We start from the raw sequence: 22,940 nt of genomic DNA, 5'->3' as shown, positions 1-22,940 counted from the left end.
CACCATACTCAGTTGAGCCTATTACGTCCAACTGATGTCACACTATTGTAAATTATAAAAATCACGAGATATCACCACGTGGTGAAACCACTAACGCTAGATGACATAAATACCATGACAATACCCGACTGCATTAACATACACAGTTTGAAGATTCATTTGTCTCTGGTTTTAGCACCTCCCACAGTTACTTTCTAATCCTCATGTCTGTTCTTATAAACCTAATTGTTCTTCGGAGTGAAGGCCTACGCCACCTCCCACAGTTATGAATGTAAACGTTGATCTTTTTGTAAACTGTTGTTATACCTGTAAACCGGAGTGAAGGCCTTTCGCTAAACTTCGGTATATAAAAGCATACAAATAAATACATAAATAAACAAATCTTTTCTCAAGAAGCAGCTTCACTTCTGAAGCTTGATTTTAGCATAAGCATCTTCGAGTCTAACTGAAAACCTGAGACAAACTCTTTCCCATACACTGCAGAATACCCAAAGTGTGGCACCTTACAGCAGCCAGCCTTTTCCCTTCCGTGCCATCGCCTTTCTCCACAAGCAGGGCCACACACTTATTCACGAGCTTTACTTCTTCACAAACCCTACCACCTCACGTGCCGAAGCAGTATGAAAACAACTGGCCAAACAAATGCAAGTTAGGAAAACACTTAGAAATGAACATGTCCACTTTGTTTTATCCTCTGATAAAATTAAAAAAAAAAAAAAAAAAAAAAAAAATCATCACCACAATGTCTCCTATAGGATTAAAAAACTAACTAAAAACTTCTAACCATCACTATAAGCTATAAAGAATGGCAGAAAAGTCCCTGCGCTGAAAGGCTGCTGACAGTTCAGCCGCATACTTTTGTTCCAGTGTGAGGGTCCAGGTCAGAGTACATCCTCCACAGCCTTCTCGCATCGTAGAGACCCTTCTTCCATTCCCCCGCCCCCACCCACCAACATCGCAGAGCTTCTCCTCTCCACCCACCCTTACCCCATGGTGCACACACACACACACTCACACACACACAGTCACATACACACACTCACACACACACAGTCACATACACACATTCACTCACACACACACACACACACACACTTACACAGACCCTCCTACCCCTACTGCAGCGGTCAGCAGCAGGGCACTGAAGTACAGGGACGTCCAGGTCAGGGTACATCCTCCACAGCCTTCTCACATTGCAGAGACCCTCCTTCCATTCCCCCGCCCCCACCGACCAATATCGCAGAGCTTCTCCTCTCCACCCACCCTTACCCCATGGTGCACACACATTCACACACACACACACACACACACACACACATACACTCACACACACACACATACACAAACACACACTTACACTTACAGAGACCCTCCTACCCCTACTGCAGCGGTCAGCAGCAGGGCACTGAAGTACAGGGACGTCCAGCCCGAGACTGCCGAGCAGGACAGAGGGGATTAGGCAGAATTGCTTCTACCTTCTTCCCTTTTCATTCTGCTTTACCAACACCAACAGACATTTGATCTGATAAAATGGAGCCCGAGAAGCTTGATGCCCCCCCCGATATCCTCTGCAGGAAGCTTGGGTTCCATTCCTGGCTGTGGCCCTTGCTTTTTTGGGGAGGGAGTTGAATATGGGCTGAGGTGGGCAGACAGAACCACAGGAGACTCTGTACCTCTCAGCACCTTGCGGAGAAGAGAAGGAAGTCACTGGGGTGCACAGGATGGTTCCTTGATGAGAGCTGGCTGAAAAGCAGGGCAGGAGAAAATTTAAAGCGCCTCTCCTCAGTGCTCACCTCACATTTTCCATAAGAGAGAAAGGGAAGTGGAGACTAAGGGAACAGCATAAAGCTTATTTTTAAGTCTCTCTGCATTGGCAGCACTCTTTCTGGCAGATTATTTTATTATCCATCAAGCACGATGCTGATGTCTTGGGAAAGCAGGCCCCTGAATTAGGGGACCACATTCTGCACTGCACAGCAGAACCATTTCCCACAATCTTCCTCATGAGCCATCCTTTTGATTAGAGAGATTACATGAATAGCTTGCATTAATTTTCTGGGGAATAGGGAAGGAAAGTTAATAAGCAAAATTGTAAAACAAAACAAACAAGAAAAAAACAAAAACATTTCCACCCCCTCCCCCCCCCCCCCCAAAAAAAAGAAGATAATAAAATTTATTGGACACACCAGAAATGTGGAAAATTATTTTTATAAAAGAAAATATAGATTTCCATTATCTCATATGAAAATGTTGCAAATCTGTCACTGAATTGCCAGAAGAAACTGGGAGCTATGTTAATAAGTGTAAGAATGTGGAAATTTACATTAAAATAAAACAATCACACTAAACTCCATACGGTTCTTTCATGGTGTATCCAAAATTCGCTAACAAACAAAGATAATGTTAGGCAAGACTATGACAGCAAATTATTATTATGTACCAATCTAGCACGCCTTCAACATGTCAATTCGCCTGTTTTTTCCCTCTTCTTTGGACTTGTTCCAAAGCTAATCTTTTTTAATTTTTGGTTCCAATATATTGGAATTCTTATGCTGGACAGTTTATGTCAGGGGTGGCCAACTCCGGTCCTTGGGAGCCACAAGCAGGCCTGGTTTTGAGGATCTCCACAATGAATATGTATGAGATAGATTTGCATGCATTGTCCCCATTGTATGCAAATCTGTCTCATGCAGATGCATTGTGGATGTCCTGAAAACCAGGCCCGTCTGGTGGCTCTCAAGGACCGGAGTTGGCCACCCCTGGTTTACGGAATGAAAGGGACACACGTTTTATTAAGCAATAAGAGAATGGCACAGTATACCTGGAAGTAAAAGGAAGCAATACATCAGAAATCTGGAAGTTCTTCTGGGCAAAAATCAGAATCTGAAACAGCCACCAGGTGATGTATTAATTTTAACTTTTAAAACTTTATTTCTTTTTGCCCTGCCATATTTCTGGTTGCATATTTTGGCGGGATGCGGTGCAGCTGCGAACCCCTTCAGAGACATCCTTGCTGTTGCTCCGTGGGCGTGCTGTGGAAGTCCTGCTGCATGCACCTTTTGAGAGCAAACTTCAAAGCAATTTACACAGGTAAAAAGCATTAAACCACGGGAATCGACTGCCGGAAAACTGCCCACCCTCGATGTGGCCCCCAAGACGGGGACTTTTAGCCAGATTAAGAAAAGGCTTAGGTTAGGGAGAGGTCCAAGAAAACAAAGATCAGGCATCTATTGTTTGTGTTTATCCTTAGGTTAGGGAGAGGAACGGGCATTTTCAAATCTTTGGCATACTTTTCCAGCAGGAAAAAGCAGGGGCATGTGACCGTATATACTTTTACCCCTGCAGAAAACGTCAGAGGGAAACCACTGGTTCACTTTCAAAACTGGTGCAAAGCCCCAGGATCGAAAGTACCTATGGACGTTGTCCCAGTGAAGACAGTTTGAAAGGTGCTCTCTTTCAAATCCCACCACCTGAAAAGTAACAATAAGCAGCCCCCTTTCCCCATGAGCACTCGTCAGCTGTAGGTGCGGTACGTACACTTTACGTGCATCCATGAGACACCTGTATGGGATCCTAATAAAGGATCATCCCCCGCAGTGCCCCAACAGAGTCACAACAATGGGAGCAACCATGGAAAGAGACGCTTTGTTTTCGAACTCTTTCCCCTCACAACCGTGTCAGCCTATTTCTTGCCCTTGCCCTCCCTCCCCCCACCCCAGTCTCCCCTCTCCTTGACTTGTGAAACAACACCGCTATTCGAGAGAGAAAGATCTTTATTGCATGCACATGGCTGCAGCATAGGTCAACTGTATCAGCATAGATCACTGAATATAAACAAATATGCCAACTGCTGAAAGAGGCGGCTGGTGGGTGGACCAGCCCATGCTTACATCTGTGGTTGCCGATCCACCCCCAGCCATCACCTCTTTCCCCCCCCCCCTCCCTTGAGGTCCGGAGGCATTGCATCGCCCCAGTTATGTCTTCCCTGCCCCTAGATGAGGATATGTCAGACATTCAGGATACCTGCCGCCACTCCCTCAGAGGACTCAAATATCCAGGAGTAAATGGATTACAGTGGACACCCAGTCTCCTCAAAAGAGAAATATTTAGGATAGCTACCCACACTCCCACAGAGGAGTCAAATATCCAGGACCACAGTAGGATCTGGTAGATTAAGGCCTGGGGTATGCCTTTTTTGCACTGGAAACTGAAGCTGCTCCTCAAACAGCTAAAACGTGGACGTCTGAAAAGGAAGAAATCACTCAATGCAACCGAAAACCATTTAACATTATCAAACCTCATAAAAGAGACTTCCTTCTGATGGGGGATTCAATCACAGAGGAACTTAATTTGGGATCTCTTTTCAAAAGGTGACACAAAAGTCAAATGCCTTCCAGGATCTTCAACCGGTAGAAATGCAAACCAGGTAATCGGTGCAATTACAGAAGAAAATAAAGACTCTAATATCAATGTTATCATCCATCTGAGGACCAACAACCTCGCTAAAAACAGTATCCAAGCAGTACAGAAAGATTTCTGGTGTCTGGGGAAGGAGATTAAAGAATATTGCCTTTTCTAAAATATTACCTGTTCACGGAAAGGGAAAGGAAAGGATAAGCCAGATCTCAATACATGGCTCAAAACATGGTGTAAAGAAAGTAGATTTGGATATATTGTGAGGCTGGGGTCATGTACAGAGCAGTAAAAGACTATACAATAAGGCCTACATTTGACAGTGGCAGGAAAGAAGTGAGAAATTGCAGTTATACATCATCAGGCATCAGGCTAGCAAAACGAAAGAAGGTTATTATAAACTGCTTGTATTGAGGAGATTAAAACCCCTACTAAAGCCCAAAGACTTCAGAACGGTGCTTCAGGCCTTAATATTTTCATCCATTGATTACTGCAACGGCTTACCATACTCAACAATCCGACCTCTGCAAATAATGCAAAACGCTGCCGCACGAATACTGACAGGTACTAACAGAAAAGAGCATATTACCCCCATACTTAAGGAGCTCCATTGGTTACTAATCGAACAGCGGGCACAGTTTAAGTCATTATGCATTCTCCACAAGGCAATACACGGGGAAAAGGTGGAATGGTTGAACACCACAATACGGTTCCATACACCTCAAAGAAACTTACGATCTGCCAATAAAGGTCTTCTATCCATTCCCTCGATGGTGTCAGCAAAACTAACAGCAGTAAGAGAAAGAGCCTTATCTCTTGCAGGCCCAAAAATTTGGAACAGTTTACCAACAGAGATGCGACTTGAAACAAATATAGTAACTTTTAGAAAAATGGCTAAAACATGGCTGTTTCACCAGGTATTCAATGAAGGTGACAGTAAATGAGAAATAAGATCCAATTGACAAGTGAAGATGAATAAGACTGTCTGTCAAATGTTCACCATTGTGTATTTGGTCGTTTTGGACCTTTTTATTATGAAGAATATTGGAAGTTAAATTTTTAGCAACATTGTTTTATTGTTTGTAATGTTATTTTAATATGTTTTAATTGTATCATGACACGATGTAAACCGATATGACAGCTCTGCCAAATATACATTTTAATAAATAAAGAAATAAATAAATTACAGGATTGGGGTGGCAGAAGATGGCCAATGAAATTGGAATGCTACCTCCAAGCAATACAGGAAACGAGAGTAGATAACAAGAATCAATCAGCTCGACATTCCACGCTTAAGTGAAACAGAAGCAAAGGTGACTTTGAAGATAAGCAAACCAAGGGAGGAAAGCTGGAAAGTTATGACCACAAATGTTCGTAGCTTGGGCAACAAAATCCCAGATCTGCAGGCCCCAATGGTGGAGGCAGACTTGGACACTGTTGCCATTATGGAGACATGGTTCACAGAGTCTCATGACTGGAATACGGCAATCCCGGGTTATAACTTATTAAGGAAGGACAGAGAGGACAGAAAAGAGAGAGTAGCAGCACTTTATTTCAAAAACAATATCAATGCAACCAAAATACAAGGGAAGTGGGATAGGGAGGAAGCATTATGGGCTATCCTAAAACAAAATGATGGTTCTTCCATTTACACTAGTATGGGCTACAGGCTTCCAACCCAAACTGAAGACTTGAATCGAGAACTGTTGAAAGACACCTAAAAGGTGGGAAAGAAAGGAGAAGTGTTGATCGTTGGAGATTTTAATCTGCCGGATGTGGATTGGCGTATCTCTTCTGCAGAATTTGCAAGAAGTAGAGATAGTGGATGCCCTTCAAGGAGCTTTGCTCAAACAAATGGTAATGGATCCATGAGGGAAGGTGTGATACTCGACCCAGCACTCACTAATGGGGATAATGTCTCTAATGTCCGGGCAGGTCACAACATGAGTACCAGTGATCATCAGATGGTATGGTTTGATATTGCAAATAAAATTCAGAGAAGTCCCACGAAGTCATGAGTTTTAAATTTAAAAAATATGGACTTTGACAAAAAGGGGATGTACCTGGAGGAAGAACTAGAAGAATGGAAGAAAATGGGCAAGATGGAACAACAGTGGGCCAAATTAAACGAAGTTATTTCAAAGGCAACAAATCTATATGTTAGAAAAGTAAACAGATGTACAAAGAAAAAGAAACCAATTTGGTTCTGAAGGGAGATGGCTGAAAAATTAAAGGCAAAAAGAACGTTCAGAAAGTATATATTATCCCAGAAAGAACAACACAGGAAAGAATACCCGGTGAAAATGAGGGAGACAAAGACAGAACTCAGGAAAGTAAAAGGTCAAGTGGAAGAAAGGATTGCCAAAGAAGTAAAGAGAGGTGACAATACATTTTTCAGATTGATATATCTGGAAAATGAATTCACCAGGGGAAGGTCCTATCAGACAAATCTGACTGATTTTTTTGATTGGGTGACTAAAGAACTGGATCGATGAAGATCACTCGATGTGATTTACTTAGATTTAAGCAAAGCTTTTGATACGGTCCCACACAGGAGGCTTGTGAATAAAATGAGAAGTCTGGGAGTCTGTGCCAGGGTGGTGAACTGGATTACAAACTGGTTGACTGTCAGGAGACAGCGGGTAATGGTAAATGGAACCTACTCTGAAAAGAAAACTGTGTTAAATGGAGTGCCACAAGGATCGGTATTGGGAATGGCTCTGTTTAGTATCTTTGTGAGCAACATTATGGAAGGGATAGAAGTTAAAATTGTGGATGATACTAAGATCTGTAACAAAGTGAACATGCCTGAAGGAGTATAAAGAATAAAAAGTGATTTAAGAAAGATTGAAGAGTGATTGAAGACGTGGTAGCTGGGGTTTAATGCCAAGAAGTGCAGAGTCATGCATTTGGGATACAGTAATCCAAAGGAGCTGTATATGATTTGGGATGGGGGGGGGGGGGGGGGGGGGGAAGGGGGAGGAAGACTATCGTGCATGGACCAAGAGACAGATCTTTGGATGATAGTGTCTGGCAATCTGAAGGTGGCAGGCAATGTGACAAGGTGATAGCTAAAGCCAGATGAATGCTGGGCTGCTTAGAGAAAGAACTAACCAGTAAGTAAAAGGAGGCATTAATGTCCTTCTACAGGTCCTTGGTGAGGCCTCACCTGGAGTACTGTCTTCAGTTCTGGAGCCTGTATCTCAAAAAGGATAGAGACAGGATGGAGGCGGTCCAGAGAAGGGTGACCAAAATGGTGTGGGGTCAGTATCAGAAAATTTATGAGGAGAGGCTGAAGGATCCAAATATGTATACCCTGGAAGACAGGAGGCACAGGGGAAATATGAATAAGACCTTCAGATTCCTGAAAGGTTTTAATGATGCACATACGTCAAACCTTTACTATTGGAAAGGAACCTGTAGAACTAAATGTCTTGAAATGAAACTCCGGGGGGGGGGGGGGGGGGGGGGGGGACAACTCCAAATCAATATCAGAAAATATTTCTTTATGGAGAGGGTAGTGGATACCTGAAATTCCAGAATGAACCTACAGACAATGAAATGCTAAGACACATTAGGGAAGATAAAGTCAGCAGCACAGTATAATGAGTATTTCCATTACTCCAGTATTGACTGGGTGAATGTTACATCAGGAGATTCTAGAGAAGTAAAGTTCCTAGATTAAATAAATGAATGCTTCTTGCTGCAGCTGGTACAAGAACCAACATGAGGGGAAACTATTTTGGACTGAGTCCTTAGTGGAACACAGGATTTAGAACGAGAGGTAACAGTGTTGGAGCCACTTGGCAATAGTGATCACAATGCTTTTCAAACTTGATTTAATAATCCGAGAGCACGCACTAAATAAATCTACTGCAACAGCTTTTAACTTTCCAAAGGAAGACTATGATAAAATGAGAAAAATAGGAAAAAACTGAAAGGAGCAACTGCAAAAGTTAAGAGTTTAGATTAGGCTTGGATGTTGTTTAAAAATACCATCTTGGAAGCCCAGACCAGATGTATTTCATGGATTAGAAAAGGTGGAAGGAAAGCTAAACGACTACCAGCAGGGTTAAAAGGTGAGGTGAGAGTGGCTATAATATCTAAAAGAACATCTTTCAAGAAATGGAAAAGGAATCTGAATGAAAAAACCAGGAAACAGCATAAGCACTGGCAAGTCAGATGCAAAGTACTGATAAGGAAGGCAAAGAGAAAATTTGAAAAAAAAACTTGCCATGGAAGCAAAAACTCATAATAAAAACTTTTTCAGGTACATTAAAGATAAAAAGCTTGCAAGGGAGTCAGTTGAAGTATTAGATGATCAAGGGGTAAAAGGAGTACTTAGGGATGACAAAGCCATAGCAGAGAAACTAAATTAATTCTTTGCTTTGGTATTCACTGAGGAAAATGTAAGATATACCCATGCCAGAAATGATATTCAAAGGTGATGATTCAGAGGAACTGAAACAAATCTCAGTGAACCTGAAAGATGTACTAGGGAAAATTGACAAACTAAAGAGCAGCAAATCACCTGGACCACATGGTATACATCCCAGAGTGCTGAAATAAATGAAAAATGACATTGCAGATCTGCTATTGGAAATTTGTAAACTATTAGTAACATCATCTATAGCACGGTTCTCAACTGGTGTGTCGCAATACACCAATGTGTTGCGGCTCCCGATGTCCCACAGCCCCAGTTATACTTCCCTTTACCTTTTTCCTGCCCCCACGGGCCAATGGGACGCCTCCTCCCTTCTTCCTGCCAGTGGGAGGAGGAAGCCGCTGATTGGCCAGTGGGGCAGGAAGAAGGGGGGCATCTCACAGCCCGGGGGTAGGGTGGTTTCAGGGGGGCTGGGAGGAGTGGCAGTGTCCAGGCCTGTGGCAGCCATGGGCTGGAAGTGCTGAAATTAAACACAGTGGCGAGCCACAAAGAAAAAAGGCCAGCCAAGCCAGGATTTCCCGCTTCCAAAGCGGCAGGGAACCGCGATAGAGTAGGGATTCCCCAAAGCGGCAGTGAGTCGCAAGCACGAAGAGGCCGTTGCTCTGGGGATTCCCCCCTGCCCCGATGCAACAGTGAGCATGGCAGAGCCGCGATTAAAGTAAAAGTGGCACTCAGCCATGATGATTACAGATGGGGCAATTGGAGCTCCCAGTGGCCGTAAAAGCAGGCAGATGGGGGACCGCGGGAGCCTAGGGATATCCCGACAGCCAGAAGAAAGGCTTGAGTGCTGTGGCATATTTTTCTAAAATAAATGTTTGCTGCTTCAGTGCGGCTGAGAAGGCAGCAGCAGCCCTGGGAAATCTGCCACTGCGAAATTAAAGGGGAACACAGCATTGGGGCTCTTAGCAAAGTGTGTCTAAGAGAAGAGATAGACTGAGCAGGGAGGTGACTGGGGTGTGTGTGTGTGAGAGAGAGAGAGAGAGAGAGAGAGAGAGAGAGAGAGAGACTGGGCAGGGAGGTGACTGGGGTGTGTGTGTGAGAGAGAGAGAGAGAGACTGGGCAGGGAAGTGACTGGGGGGTGTGTGTGTGTGAGAGAGAGAGAGAGAGAGATAAGACTGGGCAGGGAGGTGACTGGGGTGTGTGTGAGAGAGAGAGACTTGGCAGGGAAGTGACTGGGGTGTGTGTGAGAGACAGAGACTGGGCAGGGAGGTGACTGGGGGGTGTGTGAGAGACAGAGAGAGAGATAAGACTAGGCATGGAGGTGACTGGTGTCTGTGTGAGACAAAGATTGGTCATAAGATTTAATTGGGGTGTGTGTGTGTGTGAGTGACTTGTGGGTCCTAAAGAAGAGGACTGTGAGGACAGAGCTTCAGCAGCTGCTGCTGCTCCTGGTATGTGCTTTCAAGGGAAAGGAGTAGGAGAGTTGCTGGAGAGGGTAAGTAAAGGTGGCATTTTAAATTTATTTTTCTTGATTGACTGCCATTCTAATTATTGAGTATTATGTGATGTGTCTGCTGTTTTGAAATATTTTATTGATATTTGGACAATTTTTAATAATTTTTATCAGTTTTAATTGTTTGTCCTTATTCTGTTCATCAGCTGTTTTGAAACATTTATTAATATAGTTTTACAATTATTTCTCTGTGTGGATCTATAGCAGCTTGGCTTGTTCTGTTTTCCTAATAGGAGGTGTATTAGTGTTTAGGACCTGATTTAATATTTGTAGTGTTGCCTTTTCATAGATAGGGTTGTTATATGTTCCATAATCCAGGTGTAACTTTGTGCGGGTTAGTTTGTGTGCATTATTGCAGATCCTGGGACTGTGTTAGGTGCTATATTTCTCTTTCCATTTCTTCAGGTTTGCACTGCATGCGGAGTGGCTTTTTTTTTGTTTTCCATTCCAGTTTGTCTCCATATTTATAATTTGTGGTCTTTCTGTAGTTGGTGAAGGTCAGTTCTAGGTGTGTGACCGAGGTGAGGTATTTAACTAGCATGTAGGCAATTGTATCAATCTTATTTGTTGTGCTTTCTCAATAGGAAATGCATTAGTGGTAAATTATTGCCTTTTCATAAGGAGGGCTATTGTGCCTGGTAGTAAAAGGAGTCTGTTTTGCTTTTACTGAGATGTCATCAGAACCAGAATATCTTTTTTGATTGGTGAGTTCTAGGGGTAATGCCCTAGTTCTGCTCTGCATCCATTGTTGGAGGTCAAGGGGATTCCCGTGGATGCAGAGTGCATGTTTACATATAGCCCCGTGACAGTCACATGTTCAGTGTCACGCATGTGAGAACCATCTGTCAGGTGTGTCCCGGCCAAAAAAAGGTTGAGAACCACTGATCTGTAGTACCTGAAGACTATAGGGCCACCAATGTAACAATCCAGGAAACTACAGAGCAGCGAGTCTGATGTCTGTGCCAGGCAAAATGGTAGAAACTATCATAAAGAACAAAAGTGTTGAATATATAGTTAGGCATAGTTTAATGAGACAAAGCCAGCATGGATTTAGCCAAGGGAAGTCTTGCCTCTCAAATTTGCTACATTTTTTTTTGAGGGCATAAATAAACATGGATAAAGGTGAGCCAGTTGATATAGTATACCTGCATTTCCAGAAAGCATTTGACTTCTTAGGAAATTAAAAAGTCATGGGATGGGGACAGTGTCCCACCGTGAATTGCTAACTGGTTAAAAGAAAACAGAGTTGGACTAAATGGTAAATTTTCCCAATGGAGAAAGGCAAATAGTGGAGTGCCCCAGGGATCTGTTCTGGGACCACTGCTTTTTAATATATTTATAAATGACCTGGAAATGGGAACAAGTGAGGTGATCAGATTTGCCAAGGACACAAAATTATTCAAAATTGTTGAATCACAAGAGGATTGTGAGAAATTGCATGAGGACATTGCAAAACCGGGAGACTGGGCATGAAAATGACAAATGAAATTTAAATGTGGATAAGTGCAAAATGATGCACTTCGGGAAGAGTAACCCAAATTATGGCTACACAATGCAAGGTTCCACATTAGGAGTCACCACTCAGGAAAAGGATCTAGGCATCATCGTTGATAATACGTTGAAATCTTCTGCTCAGTGTGCAGCTGCAGCCAAGAAAGCAAACAGAATGCTAGGGATTATTAGAAAAGGAATGGAGAATAAAATAAAGAATATCATAATGCCTCTGTATCGCTCCATGGTGAATATTGTGTGCAGTTCTGGTCACCACATCTCAAAAAAATATAGCAGAATTAGAAAAGGTACAGAGAAGGGCAACCGAAATGATAAAGGGGATGAAACAATTCCCCTACAAAGAAAGGCTAAAGAGGTTAGGATTCTTCTGGAGAAGAAACGGTTGAGGGGAGATATGATAAAGGTCTATAAAATGAGTGGAATGGAATAAGTAAACGTGAATCAGTTGTTTACGCTTTCAAAAAGTACAAAGACCAGGGTATACACAATAGGATAAAATATTTTTTTACTCAACACTTAATGAAGCTCTGAAATTCGTTGTCAGAGGATGTGATGAAAGCTATTAGTGTAGCTGCATTTAAAAAAGGTTTGGACAAGGTCCTGAAGGAAAAGTCCATTAACCATTAATAAGATAGAGTTGCAGAAATCCCACTGCTTATTCTTGGGATAAGTGGCTTGGAATCTATCTACCCCTTGGGATCCTGCCAGTTACCTGTGACCTGGATTGGAAACAGAATACTGGGGCTTGATGGACCTTGGCTCTGACCTAGTATGGCAAGTCTTATGTTCTTATGCCATTGTGAAGAAGATGGTGAAGACGAAAACAGTCAAAGAATTCAAAGTGACAAGTGCTAGAGGATGGAAATGAAAAGAAGGATGCATGGCAGTAACTTGCTGATGCGGCAATAAACCTTGATACTTTTGATGCAACTGCAACATTGCTCTCCGCTTCAATGGCAGGGGGAAAAGGGGAATTGGATTCACACAACTGAGGACTCCAAATTTTACAATCTGGGGAACTGATAACCATGGGGGTTAACCTGCAAGGAGCAGCAGTTACTACCCTTAATAGAAGGCAAGGGATTACTACCCTTAACCAATTAGCCTTGATGCTTTTGATGCCACTACAACATCACTCTTCACTTTGACGGTGGTGAGGGGGGGGGGGGCGGTGTGGAAGAGGTGTTGGATTCAGATGACAACCAACACACAGCCCGATACTGTAAAACCGCGGGAGAGCAGACGGACGCCCGCTCTCCCGGCGCACGCACCGGCCCTTTGCCGGTGCGAGCTATCCAGTATGCTCCAGCATGCAAATTAGGCGACGCGGTGCAAACGAGGGAAAGGAGGCGCTAGGGACACTAGCGCGTCCCTAGCGCCTCCTTTTGGCCTGGAGCAGCGGCTGTCAGCGGGTTTGACAGCCGACGCTCAATTTTGCCGGCGTCGGTTCTCGAGCCCGCTGACAGCCACGGGCTCGGACGCCAGCAAAATTGAGCGTCCGGTTTTCGGCCCGACAGCCGCGGGCCGAATTCAAATTTTTTTTATTTATTTTTTTTTTTTTTACTTTTGGGGACCTCCGACTTAATATCGCTATGATATTAAGTCGGAGGGTGCACAGAAAAGCAGTTTTTACTGCTTTTCTGTGCACTTTCCTGGCGCCGGAAGAAATTAGTGCCGACCTTTGGGTCGGCGCTAATTTCTTAGAGTAAAATGTGCAGCTTGGCTGCACATTTTATTTACTGGATCCCGCGCGCATACCTAATAGCGCCCTCAACATGCATTTGCATGTTGAGGGAGCTATTAGGTGCCGCGGGTGGGCCGCGTGTTTTCCTCCCCTTACTGAATAAGGGGTAAGGGAAAACATGCGTCCAGAGCAGGCTGACAGTGCGCTCCGACGGAGCACACTTTACTGTATCGACCTGACAGGTCCTGACTTTTATGGTCCGGAGTACTGATATGCAGACATAAGTGAAAAAGCACAGGACTGTTTCTAAAGTCAAGTCCATAAGCAAAACGCATCAGCACCGTCTAAATCCCCACTAAAATGCAGGTTAAAAGCACGAAGATTAGAGTAGGTACATGCAAATCCCTATGTTAATGAAGGTATGAGCTAACGTTTACTCCACCTCAGATCCAGGAGTTAAGTTTCCAGCACTGTGCAAGTATGATTTACCTGTGTTTTGTCAAGTTCCTAGTCTTCCTATGAAGAAATTACAAAATGATATTGCTCCTTTGGACCTGCCATACCAGGCTTGGTGTGCTGGATAGCTGGCAAGCCAAACATAATGGGTGCAATTATTTCCCCCCTTAGACTTACATTTACATTAAATCAGAGTGTTAGCTCTCTGGGGCGGGCACCTTCAGTTGAACAGTTTGGCTGTAGTGCTCACCCAAGAAAGCCATGCTTTGATTCTTGTCCCAAACCCCAAAATCCTAAATTGTGTAGTAGCACAATGTTCTTCCTATCAGCAAGGTTCCCCTATTAGTAGTCCCAGCTCAGAAGCAAGCTATCTCATTGTTTAAACTGACCATATAACATCAAATATCAGCAGCAGTGAAAACTGGTGCAGTCTAGAACTTCTACTGCTGTCTCAAAGTACATCATGCTGAGAGGCCTGGCTTTCAGAAAAAGCAAGAAAACCTACAACTGTAGGTGCCTTCCCTAGAGAGCTTACGCTATGATTTATTTTATGTTTGAATATGTTTCATTAAAGATTTTCAATAAACAGGTACAAACAGAAAAGCACATTAAGCTGTATCCAAGTTTTTCTCTCCCCCTCTTCTATATAAGACAACTTTGTCACTGTTTTTTATGGTTGCAATGTAAACCGGAGTGATAATTAACTCTGTTATTTGAACTTCCGTATAGAAAAGTTATAAATAAATAAATAAATAAATAAATAAATTAGTAAACAGGATCAGACATATTGGCGCACTCTTTCTAATGTCTGCCTACCAAGCATGTACCAGGCCCCTTCAAACCAACCAGCCACCCCCACATGGTCAACCCTCTTCCCCCTCCCTACCTTTCTGTAACGGTGTCTGAGGGCAAATTTGATTGCACTCCTTAGGTTACCTTTATCTCTTTTAAACACCATCTTCAGAGTGATCAGTATGTCATTTTTGCCTCAGCAGGTGCTGGGAACTGCTACATTGCCCCTTATTAATTAGAAAGTGTAACTAGCTGTAGGTGCCCACCCGAGAGCGCTTACACTTTGTTTTTAGTTGCCCTGCCTTTCCCAAAATGGCCTTGCATGCAAGGTTAGTGCCGTGCATTCCAGCTTTGGACAAAGTCTGGCAGGCAGGCTTTCTGGGGCGAGCACTTACAGCTGAACAGCATTGCACCCTGGCACTCTGCATCCTGACTTGGGCAATCTCGCACACCAGGGCATTTTGGCAAGTCAGAGCAAGTAAAATTGAAGCACAATCTCTCTGGGGTGGGCACCTACAGCTGGCAGGGCCGGCGGAAGCACTAGACGAGCTAGGCCTGGGTCTAGGGTGCTGACCATTGGGGGCGCGAGCGGCGGAAGCAAAGAGGAGCGGGGATTCAAATCTCCTCTTTGGAGTCGGGGGAAGGTGGGGGGGCAGCACACAGCAGAAGGTGCCTAGGGCGCCTAATCCCCTTGCACCGGCCTGACAGCTGGTCACACATTTCAAGTATTTTCAGCATATTCCTCACTTTTCTCTGTTTTTACTGCACTTTTCTGCATTACTTAAGTTATTTAGCATAGATGTTTTTGTAACTGTACTAATATTTTTAACATACCTTTTTTGTCTAGCACATTTTTTTTTACCTCCCGTTTCATTTGCATGCCAATTCTTACTGTATCCCGCAGTAACGTGTTTTTTTGTTTTTTTTTACCACAATGAATAAACTAACCTGTGCTAAAAATCAGTTTGTTAGGTTGAAACTTGTGCTTTATTCCATTGAGCTCTTAAGAGTCAACCACGGCAGGTCCGGAGGAAACTTCACAAGTTTCTTGCTCAGCAGCTCCCAGCTCTCTCTCCAATTGCTCCAGCCCCAATAATGCAGGCATGTTCCACTCAGACACCGAGGTACACAGAGGGAAACACTCTCCGCTGAAGCCACAGCTGTCTAATCATATAAAGCCCAATGACAGCCGCTGCAAGGACCAAGCTGCCACCCAGGAGAAAGCCAATGCACCATGCCATCAAACGACAAGTGATCAAAGACCAAGTTTAGCAATTGTTAATCAGAACTATATAATTTAAAAACAGGAGAAAAAGTCAAGATGCATCAGCATTTGGGATTTCAGCACTGCCAGAGGCGTACAGAGATCAGCATGTGAAAGAGTAAAGTGGCCAAGGCAGGGAAAATCTTCCTTAATCCTACAAAGCTAGTGCAGTCAAGATGTCTTCCCCAAGCTGGCGCGGCCAAGAAACACAAACTCCCCTATTTCAATTCAAAAGCTGTTTTTTTCTTTTCTCCCCAGCAGCTCTAGCAGCAGGCTTGCAGAGATTTAAGGATTAGTTTTTAGTGGGAGCCTTTGAAAAGAACAGATTAGTCTCCCAAGCATGACTAGTTTTGCATTACCGCGCTTTACCAAAACTGTGCCAGAGTTCAGGTATTCATGATCCCCAGGTGTGTCCCTGAAAGAGTAATGGAACATGAACCTCATGGTGACAGCACACAGAAGGACATTTATTCATCCAGGCCCTGTGGATTCAGCATGTCTCCTTAGCAATGAGGTACATCAGACAGACATTTATTTTAACCTTTCTTTTTTTTTTTTTTCTGAATGGTTAGCATTCCCCATGCACTCAGGCACGGTTAAGAAACTGGCATCTGAACACTTAAAAAGAAATTCTACACCAGCAGAGAGCCATGTGGGATCGAAGCGTGGTCAATCAGCCCTGTCTGATTTGTTTGGCATGGCCAGTCTCATGCCCTCTTCCTATTACCCTTGAGATGACTGATGGTTGTTGGAACCCCTGTAAGGCCCTGTAACGGGTAGTTTCTTACATTTTAATTATATGTTGTGTCTCATTTTTGAGCCTACATGGAGCAGGGCTATCAATAATCCCACCGATCAAGAGCTGCTCCAGGATAGGTCCATGTAGGAGGCTGGAGAGCAGCCAGCCCAGGCAAGGCCCTTACATTCTCTCGTAGTGACATCACTTCTGACACATGCAGTAGGGCTGACGTCAGGCTCCATTTTAAAAGGCAGCTTTCTGCTTTAAAAAGACATGCTTGCCCTCTGTGCATTGTGCAGTAATTCACATACATATGCAACAAATATTCACCGTCAAGTCTTTTGTTTAATTTTTTCCAGGAGCCTTCTCACAATTCCCTTAACGATCCAAGAGCTGCCACGCTAGCAAGAAAGTCACAAATTGCCTCATGCTCCGTGGATGCAAATTTGTCCATACTGGTTATGCCATCACACTCACACTACATAAGCCAATTAGATAGCAATCCTTGGGAGGAGATCTATATAAAGACCATTCACAACATGACTGCCCTCCCCCCACCCAACATTCAGGAGAACAGATTATACTGCAAAAAAACCCCAAAAAAAACCCCCAACAACAAAGCAGTAAAATTTGTAACTGAGGTAGACTATGTATTGCCCCCTTTGGTATGCACTTTCCAAATATTGCACCACATAGAGGGTACAGCTTTCTTTTAACCATCATGAATAAGCCAGTCACCCTTCCTCCATTAGGAAACACTGAGGAAGACATTAAAAATGGACCAAGTTTTGTGGCTGCTGTGTTAGTCCACTTGGATATGTAGAAATATGGGTCAAAATAAGTGTCAGGCGTCACTGACCTGATAAAGGGAAGACATTGCTGGTGCGGCAGTTACTGCCCTTAACAGAAGGCATGGAGATTATTACCCTTAACCAAAAAGCCTTGGTGATTTTGATGCAACTGCAACATTGAACACCGCTTCACCGACAGGAGAAAAGGGAACTTGGAGTCAGACAGCAACCTACAAGAGCTCCCACATTTATGGTCTGGGGTACTGAGAAGCATGGGGGGTAACCTGCACAGAGCGGCAGTTACTAGCCTTAACAGACAGCATGGGATTATTACTCTTAACCAATAAGCCTTGGTGTTTTTGATGCAACTGGATTTAGATAACAACCAACACAGGCCCTGACTTAAGGTCTGGGGTACTGATATTCAGACATAAGGGAAAAAGCACAGGACTGCTTCTAAGGCCAAGTCCATAAGCAAAGCACGTCAAGCAGTACTGTCTGAATTTTCAAGAAGGCTCATCAACCAGTAAAAATGTTGCTAGCAGAAATGTTTTATGGGTTATCATAAGGCTTGGGAATAACTATATAGCACGGTAGATACTACTACCCTAAAAAGTTTCCTGGGCAGACTGCATGGACCATTTGGTCCTTTGCTGTCATCATTACTGTTGCTTTCAAGAGGTAGCACACAGTAAATCCCAAAGAAGGGTATTGCTTACCCCTTATTTATTAACTTATTTCTACAATAAACAGAAGAAAAACACGTTCAGCTGTCATCATGGACAAAAAAGGACTAAGAGGGATTCACAAGGCCATGTCAGCCAGATAGTCTTCTTGCTCTGCCCGGTGCCCTTCATGTTGGTAGCTAGGCTGGCTCTTGTAGCCATTGGGCTTTCTGATGTGTCTTCAAGCTAGGCTGTCCTCTACTGCCATGAGCGAACCCAGAGCACATCCCTCCAGTCCCTGCTGAGCATCAATGCTAGGATGCCCACTGGCCATCATGGCTACTTCAGCAAGTGCTAACCACCCCACCCTCTCGGGTCCTTTTGCCCCCAGCTATTAAAGTGACCTGTTTTAAAAGTGACAACGTCAGTAAATCTGCACACACGCCTCCACAACACTATGAGCTCTTAAGCTCTGCCTGAAGCCCGTTTGTCTTCCATACAGCTCTACAGCCTCTCCCTTTCCAAATGCTGTGTAGCTTAAGGTTTGAATTTATCTCTGAGTTAATAATTATGCATGTGTGGGGAAACAGAGTTTGCAAAGGCCACGTGCTTGATCTGAGAGAAGATGTGAGAACTGGTTCCTGGGCCAAGTAGTCACTAGTGTCTGATTCTCACCCACCCCAGTCACATTTTTTATTTATAGATTTAGGGGGTACATCTTTCAAACAGGGCCCATTACTGACTCTCGGGGTCCCCTCGGAATAAATCTACAGACACAGTAGCAATAATACTCAAAGGCAAAGCAGCAACAGAGCAAAATTATTAAGCTTTTTAAACTACAGCCAGCAATAGTGTGAGTAAGCAGCACCGACAGTGACACATACACTCCATACACTGAGAAAAGGGCAGTTCCTTGTCAATGTTTTGCAACCTAAACTATGTTTTCCACATTACTATTGAAAAAAAGTGTAGCATGCTTGCCTGACACTACCACTAACTATCATCTGCTGTTGCTGCCGTGTGCAAGTTACTCCCTGTACTTCATTACTGTTCTCTTGTCACTAGGGATCCTGTGTTTATCCCATGCTCTTTTCCAGTGTGACAGGCCCCTTAACTAAACCTTACATCATTACGGGCAGATTTTAAATGCCCTGCCCGCGTAAATCCGGCCGGATTTACGTGAGCAGGGCCCTCACGCGCTGGCGCGCCTATTTTGCATAGACCGCCGGCGCGCGCAGAGCCCAGGGACGTGCGTAAGTCCCGGGGCTTTTAAAAAGGGGCGTGTCGGGGGCGTCGCCAAATGATGTGGCGTTTCAGGGGCGTGACGCGGCGTTTGGGGGGCGGGCCGCGCCCTCCGGAACAGCCCCCGGGTCGGTCTTGATGCGCCAGCAGCTCGCTGGCACACGCAGATTTACATCTGCCTCCGGTAGGTGTAAATCCATGGATAAAGGTGGGGGGGGGGTTTAGATAGGGCCGGGGGGGTGGGTTAGGTAGGGGAAGGGAGGGGAAGGTGAGGGGAGGGCGAAAGAAAGTTCCCTCCGAGGCCGCTCCGATTTTGGTGCGGCCTCGGAGGGAACGGAGGCAGGCTGCGTGGCTCGGCGCGCGCAGGCTGCCCAAAATTGGCAGCCTTGCGCGCGCCGATCCCGGATTTTATAAGATACGCGCAGCTATGCGCGTATCTTATAAAATCCAGCGTACTTTTGTTTGCGCCTGGTGCGCGAACAAAAGTACGCGATCGCGCTATTTTTTAAAATCTACCCCTTAGTGTATTGCCTCTGGAGAAATTTTGGGTGGAGAAGTCCCTTTTTTCTGTTTGGGTTTTTGATAATGGATAATGCTGTTAAGAAATGTGTGATACTGTAAGGGCATATCAGTATGGCTATTGATTTGTTGCAATTACCAGTAAAGAGCAATATTTCAAACTGAGAAAAAGTTTGGATTTAAGAGAAAAGAGGACCAATGAAGACAGTTACCCTGACATTATAGTGGAACATAAGGACTCGCTCTCAAATGGCAGGTAATAGTATCCAGCCAGAGAAAGAAATGATTGTGTCTCATGGTGAATATACTGTGGAAATATTGGAATAGTCAGTGTTATATCATGAAGTATGAGGGAAAAGTAGCTAGACAGAGTATCACTTAACCTCTAGGTGTAAGTTAGCTAAAGGGAAGGTAATGTGTGGTGTGTACTTTGTGTTCTCTACAGTGTAATGGGATTCCTTGGCCTAAAGCTGACCAGCTTGGCTTAGTATGTATTTAGAAGGTAGGCCTCACTGGAGTCTCTGTTTTCACACTGATCCTACATCACATGACTGTACAACAACTGTGAGAACAGAAGTAGTAAATAACAGATGTGCAGGATCTGTGAGGAGGGGCTTAGAATTGCAAAAGAAAGCCAATGTGTTTCGGGAAACTGTATGTGTCTCTCAAAACATGCCTTCTGATGTGCAGACAAAAAGGGTATAACTAACAGAGGTGGGGGAGGAAGATGGCAGAGGGACAAACAGAGAGAGAATCCTGAACCTTCTGCAGCCCTCCTAATAATTGTAAGAAATGTATTTATATTACATTATTGCAAATATTGTCTTTGCTATATCTGTATATTACCTTTACTGCGTTGTTTTCTGGAACGTAGCTTAGCAGTAATAATAAAAACACTATTTATCCTGGATCTACAGTTGTGCTGACTGTGGTATGTAGGCTGTGTAGCAGATCCTTTCAGAAGGCATCCTGCAGGATACCGTATTGGTTTGTGTTTCAAGGCAGAGAAACTCACCAGCAGAGCTGCCTGGGGATACCGGCCCTTTGTGTCCTTGTGTTTTGCCACACCTACAAAGTGGATCTGTATCATAGGTGTGTCTCCTCTGAGTGGCAATAGAGACTGTGTTGGAAATCTACTAGAGGGAGAATGTTAGAAATCCATATAAGCCTGTGTTCAAGAGTTTTGGTGGGATTGGAGATCCAGGGTAGCCTCCAGAAGGCTGATGCACCCAGAGTGCCTCTCTTCAAAGACAGGGCTCTGCAGAGGCTTTCCTCATCAAGGGGAAAGGCCAGAGGCTGGAGGAGACTTTCTCCCCAAGGAGAAATGACTAGGGAACCAAGAGTTGGTCTTGAAGAGTGAAGTAAACTAGGACTCCACCGACCATGGAAGATCCTAGAGCAATACTGCAGGCCAGAAGAACTAAAGCTTGGAAAGCCAGGGATCCTTTGCTTATGGCCTCAAGGAGTATACCTATGACCTTCTGGGAGAATACTGAGTGACCCTAGGATGACAAAAAGAGCTATACTACATTTGAGAGGCAAGAAATGATGCCTCTATGCTTGAAGAGAATTTTGCGATGTAGGTGATTTAATCTATCCTATTGAAGATGACAGAGGGGAGATAACTGATATTTTCCCTAAGTCATTTACCGCATTTCAAAAAGGATATAACTGCACTGGAGAAAATGCAGAGAAGGGTGACCAAAATAATAAGGGGCATGGAACGGCTGCCCTGTGAAGAAAGGCTAAAGAAGTTAGGGCTCTTCAGTTTGGAGAAGAGATGACTGAGGGGGGTTATGATTGAAGTCTACAAAATCATGAAAGGATTTGAACAAGTTAATGTAAATCGGTTATTTACTCTCTCAGATAATAGAAGGACCAGGGGGCACTCCATGAAGTTAGCAAGTAGCTCATTTAAAACAAATCGAAGAAAATTCTTTTCACTCAGCGCATAGTTAAGCTCTGGAATTCATTGCCAGAGGATGTGTTTGCAGCAGTTAATGTAACTGGGTTTAAAAATGGTTTGGATAAGTTCCTAGAGGAAAAATTCATAAACTGCTATTACGGTAATTAATAAGCAATAGGAGCTTGTGATTTATCTAATGTTTGGGTACCTGCCGGGTACTTGTGATTTGGATTGGCCACTGTTGGAGATAGGATACTGGGCTTGGTGGACCTTTGGTCTGACCCAGTATGGCAACTTCTTATGATGGATAGAATTGGTGGGAGAAAGTTTTGTTATTGGTTTTGCTGTTATTGATTCTGTCATAAACATGCTGTAAGAACCTGTGAACCCAGATCAGTTCAGTGCCTTTTAACACATTTTGCATAGTCTGACTGCTAGGAACCCAAGAAATAAAAGTTTGTTGTTGAGGATACCTTTTGGTGTGAGACTCTCATTTATCTCAAGGCATGGATTCAACAGAGCTGAGTGTCAGGTTAGAGAAAGGTGAGAAGCAGCCGGTGGGGTGGGGTGGAGGGATGGTCACAGAAGGCAAAAAGGTATTACTAGAGCTTTCCCTATCCCTCTTGAAAAATATAACCTTTGCCTCTGAACCAGGTCCACAACAACATCTGCCTGAACACTTTTACTGTTGAACCCTCATAGAGACTGGTGTTTGGCTTCGAAACAGGTATCAGACCATCTAATATTTTATGTGCTCCAGCAGGGGTTTATAGACGTCTGTTACTGTTTTTGTCTTCACCATCTCCTCTGGGAGGGAATTTCAGGCATCCACCACCTTCTCCATGAAAACATCTTCATCGTGAGATCAGCATAAAGTACTAGCCCTGTGATTTTTGAATACTGCAGGACCGGCACAGAAGGCACAGCATCTGAACTGGCTCCCTCCTGCTCCTGGTTGCATCATGCATGGGCCTCTTCTTGTCTTCACCGCCGGTGACACCAGGCCTGGGCAGGAGTAAGAGAAAAGGGTTCGTGGCTGCCAGTGGAGCACAGCCCGCCA

At 44.1% G+C, this 22,940-nt stretch overlaps 1 protein-coding gene across 1 annotated transcript in view; it reads right to left on the bottom strand.

The window, feature by feature from the left end:
• LOC115085554 (neural-cadherin-like) overlaps positions 1-22,940 on the bottom strand; it is a 256,917-nt gene that overhangs the window by 176,651 nt on the left and 57,326 nt on the right.

Source organism: Rhinatrema bivittatum, chromosome 2 (assembly GCF_901001135.1).
Source record: "Rhinatrema bivittatum chromosome 2, aRhiBiv1.1, whole genome shotgun sequence".
NCBI lineage: Eukaryota > Metazoa > Chordata > Amphibia > Gymnophiona > Rhinatrematidae > Rhinatrema > Rhinatrema bivittatum.
The sequence above is the reverse complement of the archived record's forward strand: the minus strand, read 5'-3'. Positions and strand labels throughout refer to the sequence as shown.